Genomic DNA, 5,292 nt, shown 5'->3' with positions numbered 1-5,292 from the left:
GACGAGGTGGCCGAGTGGTTAAGGCGATGGACTGCTAATCCATTGTGCTCTGCACGCGTGGGTTCGAATCCCATCCTCGTCGACAGGTCTTTTGTGAATTTCTCAGTTTTGAATCATTAAAGTATATCTATCTATCTATCTATCTATCTATCTATCTATCTATCTATCTATCTATCTATCTATCTATCTATCTATCTATCTATCTATCTATCTATCTATCTATCTATCTATCTATCTATCTATCTAAAAGCAGCTTGTGGGTTTCAGTGCCTTGCTCAAGGGCGCCTTTGCAGTGCTCAGGAGGTGAACCGGCACCTCTCCAGCTACCAGTTTACACGCCATCCTTTTTGTCAATGTTGGTCTTGAACCGGCCAGCCTCCGGTCCCCAAGTCCCCAAGCTGAACAACTGCTGCCTATCTGCTGTAGTTATTGTACACAGTGCATTGCTGATGCTGATGATATATCCTGACTGACAGGACGTGTTGTGATGGCCTCTTGCTCGTGGGTTTCTTGGTTGTTTGCTTCTCAAAACAGGTTCTCAAAACAAGTAAGACCCTTTTAAATTTCAGTGTCGATCAGTAAGAAAAGGGGGGGTTGAGGATTTTTAAAACTGTCTTAAAAATTGCGACACAGAGTGTTTTTCAAAAACCTTATGAGTTTGATTTTGTTAAAGCTTGACTGAATTAAATGGGAATGCTGAGCTTTGGCAGATGTATGCTCTCTACTGAGTGGTTTTTGCGTTAAGCCTAACTTCTTAGTCTCTCTCTTGATCAGCATCACACAGCGTGGCCCTCACTAGTGGCCTCCACTAAACACTTTCTGACTAGAGATCTATTTGTTCTTCTGGAATCGAATTAGATCCAAACAAAATGAACTTACATTAAAATGTGTGTGGTCTCCTTCTGTGTCTGGCTCAATCATGTTAGCAATTGTTAAACAATAGATATTGACTGGAACATTCATAATTTACTGGGTGTTCATCAGAATGCAACTCCAGCTACAGCAACAGCCTATGTGGGAAAATACTACCTAGTGCTTAAGTTTGATTGACAGAGCGTGACTTGGCAGAGAGCTGTGAGAAGTCGAAATTTGGTAAAGACAAAATGCTAACGACCTGGCTGACGACGACGTGGAAATGTCTGCTTAGCACTCATCAAATCTGATTCTCATAGTATATACAGTATAGTGATGTGTGCATGTACCGCTATGAAGCCAGCTTGGCTAACACACAGTCAAAGAAATAACTATTTCCAATTTCCCTTCCAATGCAAATGTTGAATGTGTCTCTTCTGATTTCAGTCCTGCTGATTCAGGGAGTTTGCACTTTCTGCAGTAATAGAATGTGAATTTAATCTGCTGAGAGTTTTCAGAACATGCATCTGAGGTGATTGGCTGTTTTAAGGTGACTGTAATGGCAGATCGCTCTCTGTCCTTCCATTTCTAATAAAAGTATTTTGATGAAGAACGAAAACAGTGCTACATTTTCTCCTTCATCGTCCATCTCAGCCTCATAATTTATGTTTTAAGTCTGCTATTTCTCATCTGTCCTGTTTGTTTTCTCACAAATCTCACAGGCCTTAAGAGCAGACGTGACATTTATCGTTTGATCTTGAAAAATGCCATCATCAGCCTTCCCCTTCAGCCAACGAGGGAGTAACAGAAGGCATCATGTCACATAAGTTGATGTTTTAATTACTCACCATTATTTTGAACAAATACAGGGACCCAGTGTCCTTACACACTGTCTATCAGAGCCAAGAGTTAAGAATGTAGTGTGAAGTCAAATGGCAATTCCTCTTGAGTGTTTGAATAAATACACAGACGTGTGCACACACAGCTAGATTCACACCCTGATAGTGAACAGAAAAGGAAACCGTAAGAGTTTGGCCTTGGTACTGAGGGCCTCTGGTATATTTTTCTCTTAATATTCCATTCTACATGAAACAAAACTTTTGTCCTATGAGTAGTTTTTTTTCGTTCTGTGTTTAAAGTGCAAAGGAGTATTTACCCTGCAACCAAGAGGCCCCAAGATTCCCTCTAGACTGATGGCAGCCTCCTTTATGGTGAGCCCACACTGATTTAGCAGCCCAAAAATTCTTCATAAATTCATATCAGACAGGATTAAGTGAATCTAAATTATTTTAAATATGGTTGAAATATTCAAGACAACCCACAGTATTCTTCAAAAACAGACAACATGGCTGTGCAGCATCATAAGGCAACATGATAACATTTGAAAGGGTGACATATTTCATCGTAAACAGAAGAGCCATTTCATAAAATAGTTTGGCATTCTTTTATTATTGAGAAAAATCTGTTCTTCATTTCTGTCTTGTTTTTACTCAGGAGTAGAAGAAAAGTCTTTGTGGTAATGTGGCCTGGCTGTAAAGATTTCCTGAGGAGGTCCTCAGAGACAGAAGTCCTTCTTTATTCAATATAGATGCTTCTGAAGAGAAAAGACGACGAGAAACTGAAGTCAATAATCCTTAATTCACCACACAGTACAATAAACTACTGAGTCCAGAAGTGAATATGGGAGGTTTATCCTTCCTGAGGAAATCCTGTTGAATATTTTAATGTGGAGTGTACAGTATGTATGTGGAGTGACGGATAAAATCCATTTACAGATTTTGACTCTTATCATAGAACAGAAACAGGTTCAAAATCCTCGATTGCTGGATTGTTCAGTGGAATGATGTTAAATTAATAGAATTTAGAGATAATTGAATTGAGAGAAGAGATAACAGAAACATCAGTCAGATATTCCCAAAAACTTCATAAGAACATGTAAGGTTACCAATGTGTTGGTCGAAGACACAAAATGAGACAAAGGAAAAACAAATGAAAGCTATGAATTATCGAGGAGCTGTTGAATGGAGCAACAAAATGGAAAACAGGGAAAAACTGTTCCAGCAAAAAGTAAAAAGAGTAAAAAGACATATGCACAGGGTACAAATACAGCCAACTGGCATGCAAGCTAGCAACTGTCACTGTCACTGTCGCAATGATGTATTTTTATTTTTACCTTGTGTGTGTGAGTGTTTAATCAGACTGTGTCCACGGTATGCACATTCCTTTTCATTCAGGAAGTTATAAAACATCAGATACTGTGCAGTGTTTCCACTTCTTTCCTTTTCTAAAAAACACAACGATCCCTAATCCTGTGGCTGACTTGTACAACTGCCAACACGGTCTGAAGATAGCTAATAAATGGGATAATTAAGTTCAAGATCAGGAGACTGTAATCATGTCATTATTTGCCATATTATGAACATCATGTCAATAGTCATTCCTACTGGCCACATACTGGATATCAAAGGAAAAGCCATCATTCTCCAAATCCTTTGCATGTGGCTGTGTTTTATGAGTGTGTGTGGTGGTCAGGGTGAGGGCCGGCCTTCAGCCTGACTAAATGCTTCCATGCAGTCAAGTTTGTGCAGCACAGCTGGTTGCCCGATTGCACCAAAAAGAGGGTGCCTTGATCAAGGACAGCTTGCCAGAAAGATCACATAGGCTGATAGTTCACAAGTTTGCAACACGTGCTATATGTTGAAATGGACTCAGTTTTGTTGAAATAGTTTGAACTTTGGAAGTATATAACTAGAGGGCAGGCAGCAACCTGGCTTCTACAATTGGTGAAGCAGCAAACGCAAAAGTGGCCAGATTGTCGTTGTAAATGAGAGCTGGTTCTCCACTGACTTATCTGGTTAAATAAAGGTTAAATAAAGATATGATAAGTTAAAAATCACAAGAAAGAGATTTATTAATACTCTTATATCAGTTTGAGCAGTAATTAAATCAACATCCTGTGGCTAGTGGCATTAAGGTCAACTGAAATCCCTGTGTACTCTACTTGCCAAATTTATATTGAGACATTCATTTAAATTGCTTCATAACAAATGTAATTATCTGCAGTGTTATAAGAAAAGGCCGATTTGATTAATGAAGTTTAGAAATTGTTTATTCTGGCATCCATAAGCATGTTGGGCTTATGAGTGGGGAATAGAGGTTTACTTTGCTTAGAATATAATTTTGAGTTTTTTGTTAATAACAGCTATATCATGTCCATAATGTTTGTACCTTTAAGTCTCCCTCATACATGTATTATATCACACAGGAAGAACATTCTGGTTCTCTAATTGAATTTGCAAACAATCTATGTGACAGACTGACTCCAAAAGTGAAAGGATGTAATACTTTATGATCTAAATAACTGAAAAGAGGTGGATATGATGCAATTAAATGAATAATATAATTATAGACTACTTTTACGCTTCATATGGTCAAATCCCTCAAGACCAAATATAAATATATAAAAACATCTTGTAATGTTTCCTGTTTTCTGATGAGGTCACTGACCTGAAACTCCATCAGATAATGAAGTAAATGAAGTGGTGAATGATGGCAGTCATAAAAAGAGGTGGACCATTGACACAAGATGGACGACAAGGCGACCACTGTCAAATGTGCTGTCTGTATGCTGCCAGTCTCCTGCCCCTCCTGCCTGACCTCTTGTTGCTCCTCAGGGAACCTGTGACACTTGGCCGCACTATAACCCTCACTGGCCCTCTGACATCAGCAAAAGAACGTCCTTAACACTTGAAAACTCTTCTGACATGCTGACATTATGGACCATCCTGATTCGGGCCTGTAGCTATGGAAACAGGAGTTAACAACGAGGATCAATAATTTAAAGGGACAGGTGATTTGAATATTGGATACTCAAATATAAAAGTGTAGCACAGCAAAGATGTGATGCAAAACTAAAAATTAGACAAGTGGGAGAAGGCACGATTAATTCAAGTGATTGTCGGAAGGTCAGCTGTGAGTTCAGATGGATATCATAAAGTTAAGTGCTTGCGAAGTGTGGAAATGCAACGCTTATTCCTTGGTTTCAGGGTAAGTGGTGAAAATGAGGTGCGAGATCTCAAGAGTCCCTTTTCAGCCAGGCATTTGTCTAAATGGAGAAACTCAGCAGAGTAATAAGTCATGCATGAAATATGCATTTACAGTTAACAAGACACAGACAACATGACAGCGTTTTAAGTGTCCTCCATGTAGACGATGCATAAATATGAAGAAACATGATCCTGTTACTACAATAACACGAGTAGTAATGACTCTGATCACTTCAGTTTATCCTCAACAACTGAAGGTAGCTATTCACTCGGGTGGATAACTGGAAACAAAAGTAATTTCACTTGGAAAAAAAAAAGTTATTTATTCTGCTAGAATATGAACCTGAGGTGTTCCACAATCATCAGTGCTGAAATGTCAGTTTCTGATTGGAGC

General features: G+C 38.9%; 1 non-coding gene across 1 annotated transcript; it reads left to right on the top strand.

Moving 5' to 3' along the window:
- trnas-gcu (transfer RNA serine (anticodon GCU)) lies at positions 1–82 on the top strand. Its single transcript has one exon. It is a non-coding gene; the product is annotated as a tRNA-Ser (tRNA).
- Positions 83–5,292: the final 5,210 nt, after the last annotated feature.

This window comes from Antennarius striatus, chromosome 11, assembly GCF_040054535.1.
Source record: "Antennarius striatus isolate MH-2024 chromosome 11, ASM4005453v1, whole genome shotgun sequence".
Lineage (NCBI taxonomy): Eukaryota > Metazoa > Chordata > Actinopteri > Lophiiformes > Antennariidae > Antennarius > Antennarius striatus.
The sequence above is the reverse complement of the archived record's forward strand: the minus strand, read 5'-3'. Positions and strand labels throughout refer to the sequence as shown.